The 26,259-nt window shown below is 39.7% G+C and overlaps 2 protein-coding genes across 4 annotated transcripts in view; one reads left to right on the top strand and one right to left on the bottom strand.

Moving 5' to 3' along the window:
• CMSS1 (cms1 ribosomal small subunit homolog) overlaps positions 1 to 13,812 on the bottom strand; it is a 74,240-nt gene extending 60,428 nt beyond the window's left edge. The window contains exon 1 of the mRNA XM_048944703.1: positions 13,708 to 13,812. The gene's annotated coding sequence lies outside the window, so the exon portion shown is untranslated. The remainder of the gene's footprint in view (positions 1 to 13,707) is intronic.
• FILIP1L (filamin A interacting protein 1 like) overlaps positions 1 to 26,259 on the top strand; it is a 204,646-nt gene that overhangs the window by 31,079 nt on the left and 147,308 nt on the right. For all 3 annotated transcript variants that reach the window (XR_007376974.1, XM_048944460.1, XM_048944472.1), the window contains exon 2: positions 16,324 to 16,467. The gene's annotated coding sequence lies outside the window, so the exon portion shown is untranslated. The remainder of the gene's footprint in view (positions 1 to 16,323; positions 16,468 to 26,259) is intronic.

Raw genomic sequence — 26,259 nt, forward strand, 5'->3', positions numbered from 1 at the left:
CTATGAGGGGTGCTCCAAAAGTAATGCCTCTTATTTTATGATGTTGGCCCACAGCATGAGAGGTAATGTAGGTGCTATAGGAGTAGAGGCAGACCCTTCCCACCAATATTCCCTTACGTGTTGTTGCTGTGAAACAGATGGCAGTTGAGGAGTAGTCTGACAGAATGGTATCTGACATGGAAGTGTGGAAGAAACAAAGGTGTGTCACCAAGTTCTTCCATGAGGGGAAGAAAAAAAAAAAAAAGCAAAAAACAAAAACCCACCCACTGATATTCATTGATATTTGAATGTTTCTGGAGACCAAACAGTGGATGTGAGCACAGTGAGATGGTAGGTGGTACATTTCAGCAGTGGGGCATTGCCACTGATTCAGACCTTGATGTGTGCAGCATGCAGGCTCTTGTTCAACGCTGGCAAAAATGCATAGCTAGTGGTGGCACCTATATTGAAAAATAATATTTTGCAGCTGGGAATTTACCCTACCCAATAGTGCTCTTGTGCTCTTTTAACTGTTGTAGTTTCTGTGGAGATAAATAGGAGGCATCACTCTCAGAATGACCCGTGATAGTTTTTCCACAAGTACCTAACATTGAAAACATCCTCATGAAGGCCAGAATTTCATATTCCTTAGGATTTCTAAGTACTCCACATTCTCTCTCCCATGATACTTTACAAACAGCAAGTTTTAACATCAGTATAATATAACATACATAACTGACTTCTCTCCAAAAAGGTTAAGCCACAAAGTCTACAGACAGTTCAGTAGCTTGTCCTCTGAATAACTGAGTTGGTCTTTCTCTTCCAAATGTAAAGCAGTATTCTAGACCCATACATATTGTTTGAACATTATTTCTTAACTCCACAGAGAACATATATTGAAAACACTTACTGAAAAATAAGACACACAAAAGTAAGAATAGCATTTGCTTTTGCAGGAAAAAAAAAAAAAAGAAAAAGGAATTTTTTTTTTGCTAAGTTACAGTTAAAGAAAAAAAAAAAAGAAGTGCTTATACACCTGTGGAATTATCTCCAGCTCAGCTGACATGGCTGCACAAATACATCTCTGCCCCCAGTAAGAACTGTTAGAGATGTTTTAAAAAGTCTCTGAGGACAGTTTATATGAATAAAAAAAATTGTAGAACTGAAAAAAGCACCTACCAGTATCTGATATACTCTCTATATAAGAAAAGACCTGGATTTGATCTCATGAGAGACTGATTTCTAAGTACAGGCTCTAGTTTATTGACTGCTAAAATGTTTGACTGGCAGAGGCATTACCCCAGGTCTTCTCAATTCCTGATGAACGTTTTATACCAAATGGTCTGTTGTAAAAAAATCAACTCGGTGTGCTTTCCATCAAGAAGAAACAGCAGAAAAACATCCATTATCAAGACTGATGGTAACTCCATATCATGTGTGTAGGACAAGCTTTCAGATCTCTCTGTAAGAGAAGCAGTAACTGTGAAGCTGGTACCACAAGTAGCGCAGCAGAAGCACTGAACACTGATCACTGAATTTGTGATCTGCATTCACCCAAGACAGATAACAAAACAGAGCTACTCATTTGTTAGCAGAGTTTCTGGCTTCCTTTTCAAGCCCAGAAACTGTTCACTCAGTGCAGCTGAATACTGCCTGCTGCCTCTCATTCTTCAGGTAAGGAGAAATAAAAGTAGCCACATCCTTAACTCACAGCATGACCTCCTCGCTGATATAGGATGACCAACCAGAGCTGTCTCCAAGCCATGAAAAAGGAGATAATGGGGAAAAGCTGTCTGTAGTGAATGTTAAGGAGATGGAAAAATGTCTCCAATGGCAGCTTTTCCCTGCTCATGCTATGAATTTTACTGGGTCATGTAACAGAGTGGGACTGAATAGATGCATGTGTTGCACTTGCTTTTAATGACAAGGAAATTTCAATCCTGAGAGATGTGAGAGGAACACGGGAACTGCAGAGTGGTTTCACTACACAGGCAAGGAGCAATATGCTTCCAAAGTATTCACACTGCAATTGCTGCAGAGACCCTGCAGCAGTCCCAGTGCCCATCCTCCTACAACCCAGGTGCACTCATCTGGTAAATCTTTACGTCCTTGCCAGGCTATTGGCCTCAATAAAGTCTTGGCAGAGTAGATGGAGACCAGGAAAGCAACACCCCAAAAGAAGCAATTTGACTTTTAGGTGACTTAGATAAGCTGCAAGAAGCCCAGAGAGTATTTTCTTCTTTATCTACACCCAAATAAAGCACAAAAAAGAAATCTCTGCTGAGCATATCATCAACCTCAGTAAAACTATACACAACATGCTCACCTGTCACTATTGGACACTGGTTTTATATGGAGCCACACTTCATCCTGAAATCTTTTTGATCTAAACAGAGTCAGCCAATGCTTCTCTTTCTATTCTGATGCAAGTACGGCCCGAGGTAAACTAGAGGTTCAAGTGTGGCTTATGCGCCTCCTTTAATCCAGCTCTGCTATTTTATAAATTAGTAAAGGTGAACAGGGAAAGTGTAAGACATGGAAAGGAATAAACCAGATACTTTCAAGTTACCATCTAAAAACCTGGTCCACAGGAGAAGGAGTGAACCTCTCACAATCTGGTGAAATGGCATCATTTATGATATGGATGCTGGTTGCATGTCTCCATGACTACCTGGAAAATGTGTTCAGTCCATGAGGGCTTCTACAAACTTAAAGATGAAAGAACTAACGAAAGACGAATCTGACGAACATTTTTCCTCATCACTGACATTCTGATGAAAGGCCAGAACCGTCTTAAGCCAACTCTTCATTTGATAGGCAACTGAAAAAAAAATACCCAGACAATACTGTAACCCAAAGCAAACTAACTGTATGTAAAGTCAGGCTAAAGCATGCATATGCCATATTATTTCTTGAGGATGAATAACTAGATTTTCACAAGAAACAGTGTGTGATTCTGTGAGTGGTGGGCACCGTCATTAGCTCAGCCCTGACTCTGCTTTCCTGATATTACAACAATTTAATGCAGCAGAGAGTACCAGGAGAAGACATGGTCTTGCTAATCTGAAACCCAGATAGCCATCAGTTAAATGAGAGATGACTGTATAATATAACAAGGAGTTAGCCCATTAAACAAGTCATTATAGAGCTCCCTCCTGAAGGACTGCTCAATTGCAAATAAAACAATCCTTGAAATTCAGTTTCCACTGATGGAAAGATCCTGTAGCAAATGCCACGAGAGCACAATGAGCTCACGAAATTATAAGGGTTTTTGGAAGAGACCTCTGGAGATCACTTAGTTTAACCTCTGTGCTACAGCAGGTTCCCTAGAGTAGGTTGCACAGTAAAGCATCCAGCCGAATCTTGCATATTTCCAGAGAAGTAAACTCCACAACCTCTCTGGACAGCCCGTTCCAGTGCTCTGTTACCCTCAAAGTAAAAAAAAGGAGGCCTTCACACAGCCAGTGAGTCAATTGGGATCTCCTATGTTGCTAATTTAATAGTACACCTGTAAAGACCAGCTTCAAACTGACCCTGTTCCAGAGGTCAGAGCTCATAGAATCCATCATCAAAACACAGCAAAAGCTGCAGCCAAATTTAACATCAGCATCTGATAGTATTAAACAGATGGACCTGTACTACAGCATTCTCACACAGGAGCTTACACAAAACCTTCAAAAAACGAAAACAAAAACAAACCCACATTATCATTATACAGTCCACTCATTTGACCTCAACAAGTGACCACAAGTGAAGTCATCTTGTATGGTATCAGAGTTAATGCTGGAGATTCAATACTTTAAAATAGAACTTTTTCCTAAAGTAAGGACAAAAGTCCTGCTTCCTCCACATTCATGGTGTTTTGCAGGGTAACTTGTGTTGCCAAAGACATAAAATTCAAGACTTGGACAGTAGTGCTCGTTAAAAGACAAGAACTTGTCCATCCTCTCCCATTACTAGTTTGCCTAAATTCCAAACTAAACTACTCTGCTACTCCAGATTTCCATCTTGATTTGGTGACACCTTAGTAAGTATCTGAATTTTCTCCATGCAGAATTTTCTTCTGTCTTCTTTCTTACTGAATAGTCAAAAAGTTGTTCAAAGGGATGAAAATTAAAGCTAGAAACTTGTTTTGAAAGATTCTCCTTTAACGAAGAGGTAAAAAAAAAAAAAAAAAAAAAGTCAAGAAGCAGAGAAACTGCTTTTGTTCTTAACTTAAAACAAAATGGGTCATCCACTCTATCAAGATTTTAAAATTCAAAGGAAAGTAACCATGATTAATAGATGCTTTTACAAGACTGGTGATGAATAAAAACTAGCCACTGGGCAAATTCTAACAAGCTAAACTGGCTAATGATCAAGCAAATGGGTGGTTGCACGCAGCTGCAAAATAAGCTGCATGTGTTATTTTAACAATATTTGGAATTCATAGACTTTTTTTTTGCATTTTATTTGCATTTTTCTGCAAATAATTGCTACAAGCATGTTCATCCAGAGATGGAAGTTGTGTTCTATCTAATTCTGCTATTGGAGTACTCTGGACTCTGATTACAGCTCTATGTGGAATAGCCAAAACATAAGGGAGTACAGGGAGGATAAAAAGTACGCCAGTGACTCAAAGAACACAATGGGACGTCACTGCTTATCTGTCAATGCTCAGAAATGTCAGGTCACTTTACATTCTTCCACTGCTTTAATATTAATACTACTAACTCAAGCTCCAGTTGCTCACCTGCTGCTGTACGAAACCTAGAAACGTACATGAATGCCAGTCTACCATCTCTCATTAGGAGACTTTTACCCTTTGGTTCCTCCCCTAACATACTATAAGAAGTCCTGCGTAATCTTCATATATTCTTGCCCTGCATGCCAGTGTGCATCCCAAGGACCTCAGCAGCAACCCCTTTCTGTCTAAAATGTGCTCTGGCATCAACTCATCTGGATGGAGTTTACACTTAGGGCAGCCCTGGGGAGGGTCCAGACCAGACGTCCCTTCCTTGGAGACTTGAATTTGGGCTTTTGCCTGCCATTGTGCCCTCGTGCTCCTTTGGGCTTGTGGAGCTGGGCTTCTGGTGGACTGATGGCTCCTGTTCTACAGGCCTGGGAGGCAATGTACTCATTAGGATTCCCCATTTGCCTTTGTGCTCACATAACCTAAGGTGTTCCTTGTGCAAGAGTGACCTGACAACCTAAACTCCCTCCTAGCTTTATTTTCCTTTTCAATATATTTTCTTTTATAATTGGAAAACATCTGCTCTTCCTATTGAGCATTTGGTATAATTTAGAGGAAGAATGAAAGGCATTTGTATCAGAAACACAAACAGAGAAACCAGGATCAGACCAAACAATCCTCACAGAAAGCATGAAAATAAATGTTCAAAAACCGGATTTTCTGAATTCCATCATCCTTCTTTTTAGAAGAGAATGCATTAGGCATTTTTCTGCAATCACCAACTTTTAGTTTATTAACGGTTGAAGAATTTAATGTTTAATTTAACACTTACTCTTCCTCTCTCCAGCCTGGCCCAAGCAATACTTCATGAGCTTAATTTGACACAAGGAAACATTTCAACTGATTTAACACATCACTTCAAGAGAAGACAAGACAGACATTGGCCCTTCTGGTCAGTCTGGGTACATAAGGCTGAATGAGGCCTGTACACAGCAGCCTGATGAAATTTTGGGGACCAACTCTTTCCAAGCATGAGGAAAAATATGTAATCTCTCTTTCACCAGATGTGAACCAGGGAGCTCAACTGAGCTGATGTTACTATTTCGTTACAGTTAAAGAGCCAAAACATCTTTCAGTTTGATGCTCTTATGACTTTTGCTATTTCTGCTTTAACAAAAAAAAAAAAAAAAAAAAAAAAAAAAAAAAAAAAAAGGATACCACACAATTCTAAATGCCAACAAATAATTTCATTAGGAATAAGCAAAGCACTGTGTTTAAAGTATAGTTCAGAAGACAGGATTTGGACAGTGAGGGATAACGAGAGTCCTGCGTATGCAAACAACAGCATTATTCTGCATTAGGCCTCACAGGTCGCAGTTACTCTGATGCCTGGTTTACGTGCGTGTCTGTGCTTCACCTTGCTTGCCCAGGACTCCTGGAAGGGGGCAGCCCCAAGTGCCCTCAGACAATTTGCAGTTTTTTCACTTTGTTTCTTAAATAGGAAATGTACCTCCTCATTGTTGACAGCATATAGTCTTTCTCTTTTACAAGCAGAGACTGTTTATAGCATACTCCCCAAAGAAGTGAATTAAACTGAAAAGGTTTCTGGATTTCTGTATCACTTCATATAGTGGTTTGTCACTTAAAAAAAAAAAAAAAATACACCAGCAAAAAGAAATAAAATAAAAGGGGTGATTGAAAAGCAGAACAAGATTTTAAAAACAATAATGAAAAAAAAAAAAAATCAACATACTGATTACTGGAAAGTTCATTTCACAGTTAGGAAACAGCAGTGATGCAGACAAATTTCAAAATTTCAAAGTAATAAATAAGTGCAGGAAATCAACACAAGAAAAGCTGTTATGAAAGCGTTTTACAGCAGGAATAAACACCAAATCCTAAAAAAACAAAACAAACAAAAAAAAAACAAAACAAAAAAAAAAACCAAACCCCAACAAAACTACAGATGGCCCAAGAACACATGTTCATAACAAATACAAGAATCAGCTTATAAACAGCACATGAATTAAGAACAAAGCAAATGACAATAGTCTTCAGATTATATCTGCAATGGGAAATGGGTCACCCAACGAAAGGATGGTAACAAACCCACCTGCCACAGCCATGACCAAGATTGGGTTGATTCTTAGTCACGTTTGTCAACTTGAATGACACTTGAGCATACCAACAGTCAGAAAAAGACTAGAGTTCAGAAACGAATGTTTTGTACATACATAGGGAAAAACAGTCTCTTCATCTCATGGTAACATACAAAAAAGAAACAAGCCATGAGAACATACCAACGTGAAGAGGCATGACACAAATCACTAGCTCCTTCTTCCTTAAATAGCCCCACTTGGCAAAGTTTAAAGAAGTTATTGCAGAGTTGTCTGCCTGTGCACATACCAAAGGATGACTTCAGGTTAGGAGGGTTAAGGAAACAGTTGAGAGTAGCAGTTCCATTTGTAACTACTTTTAACTCAGAGGCCCCTAAGTATTTTCCAGCAACTACAAACTTTAAAGTAAACAGAGGGGTGAGCTTTTTCTGTCCCTTCACCTCACCTTTTAGGTTAAATTGTAGATATCCCATATAAAGGGCCAGTTGATAAAGGGCAGGCTGCCACCCTCTATCCAACCTCTGCATTTGTCATCACTGCAACTCAAAAACATGATTTTTTATATTTTGCAATCTGCAATGGCACATAGTGCTTCTGCATTTTTCTTATATCCACTGCCAAAATCTTGATGTTCTATAAGACTCTGCTAACCCAGCAACAGCTATGACTGCTTTGGTAGTTTGGTCTTCTCTATTCATCATTCCTTCAAAGCTGTGGCGTTAGAGAGCTACCAGCAACTCTTAGGGATGCTACTTAAGACAGAAAGACAGACAGAAAGAAAAGAGGGAAAAGCAACATTGAAAGTCCTACTTTAAAAGATTGATATGAAATTCTTGCTTTCTTCTATACTATCCTATATCTGCATGTAGAATGTGCCTGGGTTTCTTCCTGAAACCCCTCAACAGAACATACAGTTTCTTCTGTGGTAAACAGACTAACATCAGACAGTAAAACTGCATTCTCATTGAATTTAGCTATAGGTCTCATTAAAATAATGGGTATGCATAACTGAGGAAAGCTGAAATTCAACACTGGTGTCAGTGTGTCTCAGGCTGCTCCACAAATGACTACGAACTCCAACACACTCCCAATTGTGAAATTCAGTTGAAAAACTTTTCAGGCTTCCCAGAAGTTATTTCTATTGTAGCAAGAAGTAAAACTAAACTATTAAGTTACTTGATTTGAATTGGCATGATGAAAATCTCGCTATAGGGGGAAAAAGAGTGAAATGGTTGATTTTGGCTGTGGTTGCTGCTGCTGTTGTTTTGCTCAACTTTATTTTAAGAAAAGCTGCATTTTTTAACAGTGACTATGTTCAGTAATGAGTTATAGCTAATAACTTGTATAAGTAATATATGTTAGTTTCTCCATCACCTGAAGCCTTTAAATCAATATGGGGCACCTCCTTAGAAGATAAGCTGTAGCTCAGCCAAGCTTACTGAGTTGTTGTAAGAAATGCTAGATTAGGCTCCATGGTTTATGTTTATATAAGATTGCAAACATGACATAATGTCTCTAACTGTAAGTATCTACTAATCTATAAAATACCCCAAAATACAAAAGCCCTAGGAGATACAAACTCTCAAGGATGCAAGCAAGCATGGGCATGTAAAACAGACTAACATATGGCTAATGAGAAATAATAAAACAGAAACTTCAATAAGGGCAACTTCGGTAAGGTATGCAGAACATGCAATCGGTATCATGCTACAAATGCAGTGCTGAAAATAAAACCTCACATCTTATAAGAGCTCAAACACATCTACAGAACATATCTGTCTTACCAGTGCCATGGCAACAGTAAGAATAAACACACACACTGACATCAAAGAGAAGCAACTTCATACAATTAAGTAACACTGCTTATAAAAGGAACAAGCAAGAGCTGGCTGACCACATATCCATAAAAGTTGAGAATGTTTTCTGCTTCCAGAGTGTTTTAATGCCTTCATCAGAAGAAAAAAAGGAAGAAAAGAAGAAGAAAAACAAAGTGTTTGTCCCTTGTTTTACAGTCCCTGAGTGCACAAAGTTAACAAGCTGAACAGACGCACACCTCAGGAACTTTTCCAAATCCAACCTGTCTCATTTCCACCCACCTCAGAATTGATAACCCTAACACAAACTCCCTTACCTAGGCCCTGATCCCACAGGCTGAGCTAACCCTCACACAAGCATCCGGCTCCTTGCCCTCACCCTGGAGACAACCTGCTCGTACAAATCAGCTGACAAATTCAAAATGAAACAGCTAAATCTGCCTGGTCGGGGATTACCTTGCATTTCACCACTGTCTGCCTGCTGAACAGCCTTCACAGTACTGGGACTCACTGCTTCAATTCCATGAAATGCAATGAATTTTAAGAAATACTATGAACCATTAGATAGACCTGTAAGAACAGATTTACAAGGTTGATTCAGTACTGCTTCCTAAAGAAGTAAGCTTTGCATTGTATGTTTTACAGTGCTCTGTCAGACATTGTCCCTTATCACTCACTGTTGGCCAGTTCCAAAAGGGAGAGGGAAGTCCTGAAGACACCAAGTTTACTTAAAATCTGGTGAGAAGTCACAGCAGACAACAAAAGATTATAATCAGAGCACGTGTAGAAGAAAAAATGGGCAAACTCTGCTATTACACATCTTGTCTGGTGATACAATACCAGCATTGCTTCTGGTTAGATGCAACAGCCTGGTGGAATGTTTGGCAGGGAGTACAGTGAAGCTTGGGTCACTGTGGAAATATAACTAACCAAGCAGAAAAGGAAACAAATCAGTAGGAAACTAACCATTATTATTATCATTATTATTATTATTACTACTACATTGTCAGCCAACAAACAACTTCGATTTACTCAACCACAGTATCATTTTCTATTACAAATTACACTCTATGTATGTTCACAAGTTTTCTACATCTGAGCAAAAAAAATCCAGAATAGAAAAACCCATCCAGCATGATGTATTACTTACAATTTCCTACAATAAATCTAACTGTCACAAAAGTAGCCATATTCACAAACTGCATCAGAAATTTAATTATTAACTAGCAAGCAAATGTAAGAGAATTTTTCCCTTTTAAGAAGTTTCACACTGTAGAACTTGGAGAAGCTGACAACTGTGTACCCACATCTTTACCATGACTAATAAGTACAAGTATGGTTTCAAAGAATTTCAGAATTTTGTGAAAACAAGGTTAGCATAGAAACTTATGCAGTTTACTGACCCATTGAAACCCATTCAAAATAACTGCTATGCACATATTCATTTCCAATAAAGCAAGCCTGTAAGCCACCAATTGGGAAGAAAAATAGGCAAAAGAATAGACTTCCGTATTTAATAACCTGTAACAATTGAGACTACTATTGCCTACCTTGCTCACAAACTTTTAAAATGCTGTCATTTAAATGTCTGAAATACCTTGTTTCTCACGACTACTCAATTCTGTTCTCCAGACTAAAGGCCCCTGTAACTGCTGCCATTTGAAGCATCCAGAACATTACTTGCATATGTATTATAAAACAGCGCTTGCAGTAGGAGTAAAGCTTTTAAAGTTTGGGGGGAAATAACTGTGGGGTTTTCCTCTTTTGAGAGCTTAAAGTTTTATGAGTGAACCTAAATGACTGCCAGACTTCTGAAGTGACAACGCATTACGAAAAAATTTCCTATGTGCTTTGCAAATTTGAAGTCAGCCACATTTCACAACTGACATCAGGTTTTTAATATCAGCTCTAATGAAATATAATTCTCCACTGACATAGCTGTGAAGTACAGCATTTTCATTTCACTAGCTGGCGGAGAAGTTTTGGCCTTATTACTATTATTACTTATGTAGAGCCAGAAATGTTGTAGGCTCCGCACAGACACTTATGAAGACAAGGCCTCTTCCTTGTATCTGATGCAAACACTGAGACCACAGGGTATTGGTATTCAGCTTAATAGAAGGGGTCAGATTCATTTTCACACAGCTGCTATGGCCAACTCGCATATTAGGACACAAGAATATGAATACAATGTAAGGGAATAGCCTGCCTTCATCTTCTCTCCAGTTTCAATTTCACTAATCTCGTTGGGTGGGATTGAATAGTTTTTAGTTTGGGAAAGTTCTATTGTTTGCTTTTGTGGGTCTCTTTTTTTAAAACAAAAAACAAACAAAAACCCCAACAAAGTATCTACAGTAAGTAAAGAAATTCCGGCCATCAGCAACACCCTGAGAGAAATAGAGGGCAAGCTGGGAACTAAAAATTATTAACGCTGTTTTTAAATCTGGTTCTTGTTTTGGTCACATTTTATTATGTTAAATGAAAGAATAAGATATTTATTTTGAAAGCACAGGTGCATGCACAGCTTGTGACAGTTTAATTGCAGTCAGTACAAATCAGAATGCTCCCATTTGCAGATAAATGAATTATTAACCGCGCAGCTCTCCTCCTTCCTCAAGCCCCAACAATCGAAGGAGTAGAAATAAGAAAAAAAAGCCCAAATTCTCCACATCCCTGAGGCCCACAGCCACTTAATGGAGATGAAATCAGGGCATGGTAGACTGCAAGAGGAGAAGGAATCTTGCTTTTTCAGATAGCCCAGGACAGTTGGTAGGAACACCTGCCACGGGCACTTTTTTCTGAATTTGATTTGGGGGATCAGCAACAAGAGCAATATTGTACTTTTTCCTTCACCTCTGTATCCTGCTCAATGCATATGGTTGTTCAGGACACCAGTGGTGTTACTCTAGGGAAAAAAAATGCCTCACCCCAGCTTCTCCTAAAATATTTAAAGGTTTTGGAGACTGAGCAATAACCTCAGTGTCACAGAGATCCTGACTCCCATATGGAATCCCATGCAGTTCTAGCACAAATGGGTATTTGAAAGGGGTCTCTCACAGCCAGGTACAAAGTGACAAACCTAGGCCTGACCTGACAAAATGTACATATGAAGAAGAACAGGATAATCAATCTTCTTGCCAAGCACAAAGTGAGGGAGCCACTGCTGCTAATATAAAAGCAGTATCTCCAAATGACAATTGCGAGTAGAAAACAGCAGGCTGTATCACCTCCACCATGGGGCTGATTCATGCACACACATGGTGGGAGAAAGAACAAGAACCAGTATATGGTGCATAAAGTTTAGAGGAGGAGAAAAAAGCCTCCTAAAGCCACATGGGACAGATGCCTGGCAAGAATTAACATCAAATCTCACTGAGGGGCATTAGCCTACTGTACAGCTCTTGTGGTAACACCTTGTTTGATTCACAACACATAAAAATAGTAGTTCAGTAGTAATTCCCCTTTGGACTGGACTCCGATCCCAAGTTAACTCAGGAACCATGACCTCTTTTTGTACATATCAGAAATCCTCAAGGAATTTTGAACATGGGCCTGCAGTGCCTGAACTGCAGACTACACACAAGTGGAATGTTTAGTGAATTGACAACTGCACACCAGCTCCATTTGAGGCTACAGCAAAAAGGTGAAGAGACTGTATTTACTTTTGCTAGTCAGAAAGTTGAACAAAGAGGGGAAAGGCTGTGCAAGACATTACGCCACAGTGTGCACTGGTGGTAGTTGCTTGTCTCAGTGCAGTTCATCTCCAAAAAAATAGCTGTGGAGGATGAAGTAAGTGTTATTCTTCAGTTTCTCTAGATTGCTGACAAACATTAGACTCGTCTCCAATGTTGATGGAATAGAGAAGAGAAAATACAGTGCACTGCCTCCCAAAAACAGGCATAAACTTTGGTTCTCTCTGAAGGAACTCTGAAAAGAGATGGAGGACGAATGTGGACTGGCAGCCTTTTCCAGCTCTGTGCAGCCACACATTAGAAGTCAGGAATGACATAGCTCATCTAAGCTCTGAGGGGTACTTTGAAACTCATGAGGGAAGGGAGTAGTGCAGGGGAAAAATTACCCTGCACAGTGGCTTTGCAGACCCAAAAAGATCATAGTCAGGACTCACTTGCTGGAAGCTTTGACTTGGTAAGGAGAGAATCAAAATCTTCTAAGGATAGTGGGATTTAGCCCATTGCAAATGGTGGCATTTATAATGGAGCACCGCATCACTATATGCGTGCTACAGACATAGCATGCCTTTCATGATGTCCTATTATAATACTTTGTATTAAGATTTTTATACAGTAGATCCTTAATTCAAGTAATCATATTTCCCATATAGTGAGAAACAATCTGCATTGACCACACCTAACAAGCCAATGTCTGAGTATTTTTTCCATAATCCTTTACCAATATCTTTTGTTTTAAGGCACTGCCATACATATTGCCATATATACATATATATATATGTATGTATGTATACATAAAAATAAAGGAACTCTCCTTCTCTAGTAGAAGAAAACATAAGCCCAAAATGAGCAAAATGTTCATGTGACATTCGTTTCCTCAGGCACTGAAGCAATGCATGGTCAAGGAGAGAACCTAGTTAACTAGTTGCTGAAACTATCTTGAGTCCCTGCCCATGAACTCCAAAAATACTATTGCTCACACAGCACTAGAGGATTAATATGCAAAGCGATACTAAAATGGTATTAAAACTTTTACATCTTCCATCCACACAAATTAGTCCCCTCCCGTCCCTCCACAGCTTCCCGCCTCAAATATCCTGGCATAAAATGATCAGACAAAATAGGTGACTTATGTTTTTATTGGTTCCTTCAGACTATGACGACATTTCCTAAAACGCAGAGCCAGGAAACCATTAATGATTGAAAAAGTGGAAAGGGTCAGGTTATTTCAAAGGGCATGTGTTTGCTAAGAAGCCTTTGTTACAGACACACAGGCCGCTTAAGATTAAATTAATAGTAACAAAAACATTTAACATTCACATTGTATTTCTCGCTTTAAATATGTTAGGAACACATTTGTAAAACAACACTTCTGTGTGGTAAGAAATAAATACCCCATTTTTACCTTATTCAGAATTAAAACCGGAAGATTTTACCTCAGATTTTATAAAGCAGTAAATCCTCTCCAAGATCAAAAGATCTCCTCAGGTTTGTACACTCCCTCAATCTCAGGTTCTTACTTGAGGAAGAAAAGGAAACACTCTCAAGCTTATCAACATTACAAAAAGGAAGAAGAGGTGGATTTTCTTGATGTAGCTCAGCTGTGCTGGCCTGCATTTGGCAGCATGAAGCAGCTCAGGCATTTGCAGGTGTGGTCATAGATGCCTTAAAGCTCTGCAGGCTCCGTTTACAAGGACAATACCAAAGCAATTGGTACGTGAACAGGAGCATACACCAGTATGTACAGGACAGAAAGAAGGATCCTACAGCAGCTCTAAAGACCATTTTTTTCAGGCATGTACTATACATACATACTTTTTTCCCTGAAATGGGGGTGCAAAGCAAATTTCAAACCAACTGAGCACTTTGGCCTCCTAAGAGAAGTACAGGACATTGTGCTGACACCAAGTCAAGAACCCTGCTTATTTGTCGCATCTCAAAGCACCATCACCCTACCAACAGCACCACATCACAGGTAAAAATCCCACTATTGCACAGCGCCATCTCCTGGGCAAGCAAGATTGAGGAAACTCTCGCCTCCCCTCTCTCTCACAGCATCCAATGTTTCCACGTCTCCTTCACCTCTGCTCCCAAAACACAAGCAATGAATTCCCGAGAAGAAAAGCAGGTTGTTTACAGCTCCCACCGTGAAACGTGAGACTCAACTGCTTGCTATGGACAGAGGCAGTATGTGCGCAGGCAAGCACCGTGTGAACCCATGGGAATAAGTTTGGTCTGGGTTGCTGGCTAATCACAAATTAGCAATTAGGGCTTCCTTTCAACATCCAAACAGGAAATGGGAGTGGAGGAAGTGAAAGCTTAATAATTTCTTGTATGCTAAGAAGTTACACGAGCCATTCCAAGAAAAAAAAATGTTCTTAAGTGAACTTCAGCCTAGCACATTGTCTGCAGGCAAGCATTTATCTTCAAAACCAGTCTGTGCATCTTGGTAAGAAAGCACTGATGCAAACATTTCATTCATTACAGCTTAATTTTCAGGAGAATAGAACATCAAGCTATAGAACAAAGTTGAAGACCCAACCACAGCGCAGTCACAAGCATTGAGGTTATGATACTCAAACCAAGTCATTAAGCCTGGCATCTTTATAGGAAATGTTCAGTGAAGAACCAGGTTAGAAGGGCTAACTTTTTATTTAGATCCACAATAGCCTCTGACCAAGGAGCAAGAAAATAGACAATGTGTTAGGTCCATTTCTTTCCACTGTATTTTAGGGCTAGTGTCCATACCAGCCATGTACATGTTACAATGCCTACCTGGTCACACAGAAGAAAAGCCAGGGAAGAAAGTCCCTAATGGGAACCCTAAGAGGACTGGAGGAGGAAAGGACTCTCAGGCACCTGTGTTGAATGAAGTGAGGAACATTCCTCTCCACCTTCAGACCTATAAGATCACAGCCCCTGGCAAAAGCAAAAAGCCCAACCCATTACACACTCCTAACTTGGTGCTATCTTCACTGAAGGAGAAAGAAAGAAGCTTTACACAACTGTTGAGCAATACTCAAGAGCTCGAGATAGATTAAAGACCAATCTCTTGGTTGCCTGGAGATATCAAAGACACATTACAGACAAAGAAAAAAGATGACGTATGGGTGGATACAGACAGACGTTCTGCAGGAAAAAAGCATTCTGGGAATACAACACCTCATTTTTCAGGGATCTTTTACAAACAAACAAACAAACAAACTTGAAAATTGTAAGACTCACCTATATAGAAAACGATCACTTAAGTAGGCTGCATGGAGAACAGAACAAAGGCAAAAGAATAAACACTCCCACCACATTCTGTCAAAATATCTACTGTTTAATCTCATTATCCTTCATAGCACAAACAAAAACAGATGCACAACATAGTTACTATGGCCCATAATAAACTGGCTGGAGAAAAAAAGGAGCAATGGGTGCATGCTATCCTTTACAGAGAGTACTGATATTTTTTCCCCTATTTTTAGCAGTACAGACACAGCAACCCCAATGCCAATACAGCATTTACAATAAACTTTTATCTGTCATAAAATACCTCAGGGTACTTTTTATACTATGCATGTGGTTGGATGTATAGACCTTACTGTGGACTCTCATGTTGCTGCTCTGAGACATGGAAAAAGGGGAAAAATGTCTATTTTATGTGCGAACTTCCATCCTAGATCCTCCAGGATCAGTTTTAACAGCAGGCATTCCCTGTTTCCAAGCAACCGGAGGCAGATTTATGTATTTGATCAGCCTAGGTTTTGGATCAACCATTTGCAAAAACTTTCCAGAACAACAGTTTTGAAAGCTGAAAAACAATAATTGTGTAAGGCTGCTGGGTTTATTTGTTTGTTTGCTTTTCTTTTAGATTTAATCATAGGTAGGTATTATCTCTTTCACTGGAAACGCCCACACCTTTTCCCGAAGGTAGCACAATATCTACTGTGTTCAAGCTGCTTTTTACTCTTTTTTGTCTGTTTGTTCTCCTTTTTGATTTTATTTTTTTTAATCTAGGTATTTACTTTTATGGAGTCACTTCTTACCTTGTTCACTTTCTCATCTAGGATGCTTGTAGTTCCGGGCAGCAGTGCTACTTCCCACAATGTGAGAAAGACCATGGCAACTTGGCAGGACTGCTACCTGCTCAGTTCCCAAAATGAAGACATCTGCCAGAACGTTCAGGTTTCCAGCCTGTGATGCTCCAGCAGGTTAGTTAACCTTCACTTAACTTCTGTATTACCAGACGTTTTTCTTTAAGCTAGAGATTTGCAATATTGCTTCCCTCTCCTCCCAGAGAGCACAGAGAGAGTTTCTAAATGAGGTTACTTTGGTAAGGAGTACTGAAGAGTTCCTACTTGTTTAGCAGCTATGACAGTACCAACAATTCACTGCCAACAGCAGAGGAGGAATGTACTTGACAACTCTTGGTGAGAGACAGATTATGATCCATGTCTCCTTGCCCTACATTCACAGAATGTCCAAGCTCATATCTTCCATTCATTTAAGGAACACATACTCGTGACCGGTTTCTCTGGACCAAACACCAGGTACCTGTTAAATAATATTAGGAATGATTTCACCATGAGATGTTTGTACTGGATCTCACCCAAGAACTTTTTATATGTTACATACATTACTGTTTTGCTGCAATTGCTGTTTCAAAGCAAAGCAAAAACTTTGACAGATATATGCATGAGATCATCTAGATGAGGAGACTGTATGTTTGGAGAGGTGTGGTAATGCTCGACAAAACAGATTATCTTTTTCAGTCTGTCTTCCAAAATAAAGATTTTCTTGGATGATTATTTAACATAGGGGTTCCCAGAGTCTTGTCCACAGAGGGCAACTTAATAGGTGAAACATCAGGCTAGGGGCTGCATAAGAAAAATCAATCTGTAGGACAGTGCAAACAGCCACAATATGAAAATCCCTATGAGGGTCATATTTGGAAATTTTCCAGGTCAGCCTCCTGAAAGCCCCAACTCAGATGCTGAATTCTTGTGAGAAATGTAACTGATTCTTGTGAGTTTTTTTTCCCCTCTTCCAAGATACATTTCTAAAGTTTTTTAGTTTATTTGTTTTCGGTGTTTGGATGTACTGATGACTACTGGTATCTGTTACACAAAGAGAATATTGACAAAGCAAGAGCAGACATGCTAGCCTTTCAATTTATACCATGCTTCTAAAAGCTAGTAAATTCAAAACAAACAGTAGTCCTTATTGGAAAAGCCTCCAGCTTTAGAAGCAGCTCACATTGTATCTGGGCAGTGGTGGAAGAACAGGGCTCTTACTACTTAATCTTCAGAAGAGTTTAAATTTCTTTCATAGTCTGTCAGTTTAAGGAAATAATGATGTAATGATAACTTTTGGTGTTCTCTAGAATACCACTCTCATTATGGTCTCATTGAGATACTTGCATTACATGCCACAAACACAGAGGAAAGATTTCTGCCCTACATTATATCTGCACTGAAGCCTAGAGAGAGCAACAACTGCTGAGATATACTCCTATAAAAGATATAAAGAATTACTCACTTCTCTTCAAGTTGAGGTGGCAATTGTAAACTACATCTAGGATTTGAGCACACTTCTATACCCATCAGATGACCACTCAGTCATGAAACAGTAGGTTAAATATGATTTTAGGCTCTATTGGTTTGTAGTACAAGCGCTCCTCCATGCTTCTATTTTTATTCCCATTTGCATGCAGATTCACAAAATGAAAGGCTTTAGAATCCTGTTTTCTGATTCGTAGCATTGGCAAAAAGGCTTGCTCCACTTATTAACAAGGGTGCAGCTTACTCAACTTTAGGTAAATTAACAGAAAACACCCACTCTAGTCCTTAAGTATAAGTAGGTATAACTGAGCGCTCCCATTCCACCTACAGAAACCACCTGAAGTAAAAACTAAGTCTTTCTCAGCAAACATTTTTTGGACTTCTGGTTCAGATGTTTTGAGGGGAAAAGCCATCAATGAAATGAAGAAGCAAACAGATAAAAATCTTTGGAATATCCTCACATTACTCTGCTACACTGGGAAACCTGGTGCCAGCCCCATGTTCCCCTGAGATGCTGGGGACTCCATCAGAGCATGAGTTCTAAGCAAAAAATCCTTTTGTCTCTGCTATTCTGGCAGATTCTGCTACTCTATCAATGGCCATCTCAAGTTATAAGCAGGAAAACGTGTTGGGTCATACACTCCTATCATGCTGGATCACAAGGCAGTGCCTGAGTTAGGAAGAGTGGATGATAATGAGCACAGTGGTATGGTTGGAGCACTCTTTTTAAAAGGGCTTCTTTCAGCAGCAGGCATAACTGGCTAGCAGATATCTGGCTCAAGTGGAGCATCTTCTGCTTTGCTCCCTGATCCCACAAGAGCTGTGGATAGTCAAGAAACCAAAGCTCATTTTCCCTCAAGTACCTGCCATGCCTCCTTACTGAGGAGAGGAAAAGCAGCTGCCTTTGCTGCAACATGACAGAAATCCCGGCCAAAGCCTCTTGTGATAGCCTCATGTTTACTGCATGCAGTCTGACAGGTCTGGTCACAGACTCGAGAACTCTCAGAAAGGTGACGCTCAGCTTTCAGAAATTGAAATATAGCACAGAGTGGCACAAATGTGACAAACAGTACACCATGCAGCAAGTTTACAATGCAGCAACCAGCTGTGGAGTCTAGATTTGATGTGCAGTCTGTTTAAGAAATCCAGCCTCGCTGTTTCCCGTGTTTTATCTCCTTCTGATCACGAGTATAACAATCCAGTCAGTCCATTGTTCTTACCACATGGTAAGTAACTAACTACATGTAAACAAAACAATTAAGCTCCATAAGGAACTGCTTGCCATTCAAAGCTGAACTAAACACTGCATTTTGTTTCTGGAATCCAAATATGGTAAATTGGCTGATAGTTAATTGTGGCAATAGGACTTATTTGCTGCACAGAACAGCTAAGTGCAAGAGGCAGCACAAACTGGAAAATTACCTTTTTTCTTTTTATGGATACAACAGAGATAAACTACCATAGCTGGACTCCCAATACCTTCCTTCACTTGTAAAAGCACCAGGCTCCACTACCACCACTCAAGGAGAATACCTCTGAGCTGTTAACCTCTTAAACTTTTGACAACCCTGGCATTCTGACAACGTGTTAGGGGATAGCACTGCACACAGCTACTCACCAACTCATCATTTTCTTATTAGCTGTATCACTGTTGCATCTAAAAGCCCTAATCAAAATCAGACCATCCACTTGCTGGGCAGAACTTGTGAGGGAAAAATGAGTCCTCTCTCCGTTGTACACAAGTCCAGAAGCCTGGGTCCTGTAAAACCAAACCCCACATACCTCAACTCAAAAAACTCAACACCTCCACTGCCATCCAATGTACATGTTTAATTTTGCAGGCTGAATATTCCTACCTGAAATTTTTATGTAACACAGGAGTTTTGAATATACAAACAAATTAACAAACACCAAACTAACCTCACAAAGGAAATATTATTAAATCAATTGCTAGGGGAGTTAATAATAACAGAAGTAGAAATGTGTTCTGTTATGGCACTCACTGGAAAGGCTACTTTTATATCTTAAATATGCACGCTTTGCTCCTTGGCAAAGATTTAGCAGTTATCCACTATCACAAGTCTGTACACTTCTGTATCTATCACTGATGGACAGGAGCAACTGCACTGACGCAGGCCCAAAGCTCGAGGAGGAAAAACAAGACTGAGATAAGAAAGCACATAACAAGGTGGGTGCTAAACCCTGGGGCTGAACAGTCACAGGACACCAAGAGAAAATAAAGATTCTGAAAGCTTCCAGGGTAAGTTAATAATTTTCATAGTGGAAATCTGTGAGTTAAAGTCACAGTCATGGTGGATCTTACCATCTATGTAAATCATGCTTTCCCAGCCAACTTTGTGAAGTGGTATCGAAGCCTCAAAACATCCCAGCTTTCTGCTGAAGTTAACAGATAAGCTGTAAGTGCGACACACAGCTAGACAAAGGTTATAAAAACAAATCCTGGTCTATTTATTGTGATGCCACAACATGTATGTTTCTATCTGTAATGAAGGATGAAACGTTGTTTTGTGCAGCAGTTGGGCAAGGTCTGTACACAGAGAGTGAAACAGTCATGGGGGTCTTATCCAGTGGTGGTGTAGCAGTGTGAGTGGGACACAGGTTATGCAGACATCCTCCCTGCTATATTAACAGAAGCACCACCTGCATGTAAAACAGAAGCAGAACAACTTTTTATGGTTGGTTTTTCTAAATCTTGAATGTTAGACTTGGGAAAGGAAGAAGGAACAAGAGAAAAAGTATAAAAGAGATTTCAGCTTCTTCCTGGACTTCACCCTGCATTGCAAATATTGCTGGCCATCAGATAATTTCCACCTACTTTCTGTATTCCTTGCAAATATTTGTGGGCTGCCATATACACTGGAGGATCAGTGAGCATCCTAAATACGAGGCAACAGAGTCTGGAACACACAAACAGTTTTTATCTGGGAAAAGTACATATGTAGCACTGCTTCTCTGTCCTTCATGTTTTCACTTGTTTCCCTCTGAAGTGAAATCTTCATCGAGAAGAGACAAAAAGGCTGACACCTTCTTATAAGGGTATATATAAGGACATATTTTAGAGCTGGATACGGTGGAAGGGATCTAGTCCTGGAATAGGGCTTCTTTGAAGACACCCAAGGATCTGAATAGTTTGACTCATACCATGGCAAGGTCAAGTTAACACTGAAGAGGAGGAATGCTCTGAGGGTTGGACTCCAAAGCAAAGAAGAGAACTGGATGAGACAGGGATAGTAGCTATTTTCTAACTTCAAGCAAACTTGTGTCCACAGAAGGGCCTCCCCTCTTGCAGGCAAGACAGGGACAACAGGTCTGGTCTCCAATTTTCTTTTAAGGCATCTTTGCATGATTTGAAATTCTGATTGTGAAGCAACTGAGGTTGGAAAGGGAAAGGAATAGTTTCAGCTCCTTGTGAAGAGGAGAGAGAAGTTTTCTTCAAGAGGACACAACTACTTTTAGGAGGCTCTACTTGTCCTTCAGACGAATTTACTACCACTCTTTTAAAACACCATGTTTCAGAAAAAGCTACTCCAAGAGTCTAGGTGGATGGCATTTAGAATGCAGAATGCATTTTCCAAAAGGTGCAAATGTTTTATAGCCTTATTCTTAATGTACAATTATTCTTTATTTCTCTGCCTCCTTTAAGCCATGCATTCTTTTTCAGTCTTCATAGTTGTGGCTTCAAATGTGTGCTCTGCCCGTTTCTGCTTTGCCTTCACTCTGTTTTTTTCTCCTCTTTGCTAAAGCAGCTCTTTCTTCTTGCATTTTATTTCACAATGAATGCAAGAAAAATTATAGTGCTAATCTAATTTCATGGGTGTAGCACAGCTGATTTTACATTTGCATTCCCACCCCTTCGCCCGCATTAACATTGTCCACAAGCTCTTAAGAAAAGCCCTGTTCAAATTTGGACTGCGCATAGCAAACAGTACTCAGAACAAGTCTGGCCCTTGAGCCTGGGCCCAACAGATACATCTAACACTAGACAGATAAGTTGTTTCTCATATTGCCCTCACCTTATTTCCACTCCAGGGTTTCATGTTTCAGATCCACATGTTAATACTGCATCCTTCCCCAGCTTAATGCCTGATACAATTTTCACCAAGGTCACTTTCCTGGCAACTTTTAAGATGGTTGAGCAATTTCACCTCAGACCTCAGGCAAGAGGCAAAACTGGTGCTGATAACAGGGAAAATTCTTCCCAGGTACAAAGCAAAAGGCATTTGAAGTTGATCCTTTAAAAGATAATGCTGAGTGCCTCCCCAGCCCTTTCCACAGCAGCTCTGAGGGCTAGGTAAGCAATTGCATACCATGGTGTTGAGCATGGCTGTAAAACTTTGACAAATTGTTTGAACAGGCTACGATGTGGGCATCCTGTTTCTCACGGCACCATCCTCATAACATACAACCATTGCCAAGCATTACATTATAGGTTTCCCACTGAACCCAAGATGTGGTTGACAAATATCCAAAAACAGAATAAAAATATTTATATCTTAAAAGTGTTGAACGAGTAAACAAGATTGTAACCAGGTCTCTGTTATGTCTTGCCTACCAATATGCAGGCTGAAGAAAACATAAATGTTTACAGCAGTCACTGTTGTGCGTGCATACATGCCCAGTGGGCTCTTTTACCTGCTGCATGTCCAGTAAGAGCAGAGCAAGTCCTGAGCAGGATGGTGGCTGCCAATTTATGCTTAGAAGATCATCACAAGGCTCTCTGAGCAGAAGCTGAGATTCTTGGGAGCTGAAGTGAATCATTCCCACTCAGGAAGCAAAACACCAAACTTGAAGCACAATTTTGTGTTTTTCTTCAGTGTCTGAATGCTAGATGCTAAATGTCACTACAGGATTCTCTTTGATGACCTTTAATAACTGGCTTCATTGAGCCAATTTACTTTCTCAAGACATTTATCTAATACTTCAAGAGAACAATCATTACTAAACACGGTCAGTTAGCGGTCAAGTTCGTGCTAATAAGCAATCAACCTCAATTCTCCTCCTCCTTATCCTCTGCTAGCCCTTCCAAGTCCACATCTTTTCACTCCATGGCCACCAGTCATTTTCCCCTTTACCATGCCTGTTTGCTAGAATACACAGAGTTGTCAATATAAAAAAACTAATAATCTGTTACCTAAGTACTCTGTGTCATATTTGGCCACTCAAATCTTAAGGCATGTGCTTTTAATAACTCAACATTTTAGGAACATATTAAGGTGTTTTTTTGTTTTTTTGTTTTTTGTTTTTTTTTTAATATTTAACTGGAAATAAAGGACTGAAGGTCTCTAAGCCTATGAATACCTCACCAACCTGTATTTGGAATGGTATTCTTCAAAACTGTCCAAAATGACAAGTGAGAATCTCTAAACTGTAGAAAACTATACAAAATTTCAATCCCACAGAGAAAGTAATCACAGGGAAGAATCACCCTCATAAAGATGCCAGGTAACTGCTATGGGACATTTTCTGCAGTTGGTACCTTAGTGAATACAGTACTGTAACTTCAGAACTCACACACTTCAGAAGTTTTCTAACAGCAGTTGGGCACGAGAGCCCTTCCTCAAGTACATGAGCTCATGACTTGTCTTAGACTGAAGCCCTGACACTTCAAGACAGCAGGTGTGATTTCCAATGCTGTCTCTGTATTTCCAGCCCAAATGTTCAGTGATGTATCAATATATATTAAGAGAGAAGACCTGTTTCAAAGCTCCTTGTATCTGAACTCCTGAAATATGCATCTGCCATCCTGGTAAATGCACTTCAGATGTATTTATGCTGCAAATTCCTTGCTATAAAACTGCCCCATTAAATGGAGAAAACTTGCAGTCTACTCAACTATTTACAGTAAGACCCAATAATGAAAATCAGTTAAGCGCTGATGTCTTCTTGTTAATTCTTATGGTTTTATCATTACTGTATTTATCTTTTCTTTTAATTGGAATTCTCTCCTTTCCTTACTGCCTGACAGACACACACACAGGACTTCCCCACCCAGCCAAGCAAATACAGCAGTGGAAGATCACATGGCCAAAGAATACCTACACCATAATCTAAAAGAAAAAAAAAAAGAGGGTTGTTTTCATAAGAAATTGCAGCCATTACTTGTAACAGTGATATGCAAAAACCATTAAGGCAGATGTATGAACTTTAAGTTGACGATATGCCGTAACTTACTGCATCTGAGGAAGTGCTGTTACAGTGAATGCTAGTGAGAGCATTTTGATATGGGCCACAGGATTGGCTAAGACTAGTTTCATTGCTCAATATGGCATATTTTTCATATTATGTAATGCTTATTGTATGTATTATAATGATACATAGCTGAAAGCCATCAGTAAAGGCTTTCACTAGGGACTGTGCAAAGAAATTTGATACAATGATAAAGAGACAATACTTGATTGTTTTTCCTTACATTCTTTTGTAGCTTTTGGTGGCTGTTAAATCAGTATGTTCTGATCAGATATCACCTATCACACTTACATTTTTCAGGCCCAATTTAGAAACCAGCTGCTGGGAGACAAGCTGCAGTCTCCTCAATTGTGAAAGGTCACAAAATGAAGAAGTGAAGGAGAGGGGGCAGGTCTCAACCAGTTCACTACCCATCGTCATGCTGTACAAGTACCACCTTCCACAGGATGATCTCTTTCAGCAAACTCAGATTCCAAATTGGCAAGAAAACGGGCTGGGTAATCACTGGGAAACCTCTCAAAATATGAAACCATATTAAGTGGCCTTTTATTGACTATGCCGAATTTGAAGTTTATATGACATCAGGGCAGACTTGCAGAAACCCTCATGAACACAGTGTAATCAAGCTTTTATTAAAACTAGACAGACTTTTTCACCACCGAAGCTAAGATTTCATTAGGAACCTTTCTCTGGTTACTCTGTTTAACTTTCTGCATGTACAGAATCCTGTCAAAATTACCTCTTAAAGATTTGAGCTGAATTAACCGATACCTTCCATGGGGCTATTTGTCACCAAGAGAAAGTTCACTAATTTGGATAGTTTAGCTTATTCAGATCTTATTTCTTTTCTTTTGAGAAACTTCAATGTACGTAAGTGCCATATTACTTCACTGACGATGAGAAACAGATGAAAAAGAATTGCTCCCAATCCCAACCTCAGATATTGTTATTGTACTAAATGCTCATTTAATTATTAAAAAGAATAGAGTGCAATGCAAATGAAAGTTCAGAAAGTAAACAGCTTAATGTCTCAAAATCCCTTGTTCCACTGAAAGACCACAGAGGTCTAAGAATCCACACCAACTGGAATTCTAATAGACTAAACAGGTTTGATTTATTATTAAAAATTAATGTGAAATTAAAGAAGTGAGCACTACTTCAAAGCAGCTGGCTATACACTTACTGTACTAGTTTGTTCATAAACCTATTTTCTGGCCAAATGCTTCAAATTCACTACGAACTGCTGAATTGCACGTAGACGTCTGCCTATCACTTCTTTGAAATACCACAATGAAGAAATGCTATTCTAACCTCTCTGGGCAAAACACAGTCTTGGAACCTCTATAATTCCAAGATGAAATCACCACAATTGGTCTAGAAACACTGTATTTTAAAATTTAATACTTCTTATTTTGGGGAATAAAATACTTGCATCTCACAAAGGTTGAGAAAGGCTGCTCAAATATGTTTGTCCTTAAAGAACAAGTTTCTTATATGTCAGAAAAAAGACTTCCACCAGCTGCATATACCAAAAGGAACTATGAGCCCCAGTCTATTTTGGTACCTGGTGTTCTGACAACACAAAAGCATGCATAGTATGCAAGGTGTAGAATGAAGAAACTGAAAGTTGCATGTTGTCCCATACTGTGGGGAGAAGGATACTGCCTAGAAGCAAAACTTTGGTCATAGCAGGTCCATGTGCTCACTGGTTCCAGATGACTGGTAGGAAACAGAAAGGCCACAGGTGTATCCTGGGGTGCATTAAAAAGAGTGTAGCCAGCAGGTTAAGGGAGGTGATCTTCCCCCTCTGTTCTGCTCCAGTGAGGCCACATCTGAAGTACTTTGTACAATTCTGGGCTCCTTAGTTCAAAAATGGCAGGGAACTTCCAGAGAGAGCTGAATGGAGGGTTGCAAATATTATTATAGGCCTGTAGCATCTCCCTTATGAGGAAAGACCGAGAGACCTGGGATAGGGAAGGCTGAGAGGGGATCTTAACAACACAAATAACTGAAGAGTGGGTGTCAAGAGGATGGAGCCAGGTTCTTTTCCCCAGCTACAGGACATGGGGCAATGAGCACAAACTGAGACACAAAAGTTCCATAAGAACATGAGGAAAGCCTTTTCACTGTGAGGGTGACAGAGCACTGGAACCTGCTGTCCAGAGAAGTTGTGGAGTGTCATTCCCTGAGATATACAAGACCTGCCTGGACACTTTCCTATGCAATCTAGTATAT

Source organism: Lagopus muta, chromosome 1, assembly GCF_023343835.1.
Source record: "Lagopus muta isolate bLagMut1 chromosome 1, bLagMut1 primary, whole genome shotgun sequence".
Classification (NCBI taxonomy): domain Eukaryota; kingdom Metazoa; phylum Chordata; class Aves; order Galliformes; family Phasianidae; genus Lagopus; species Lagopus muta.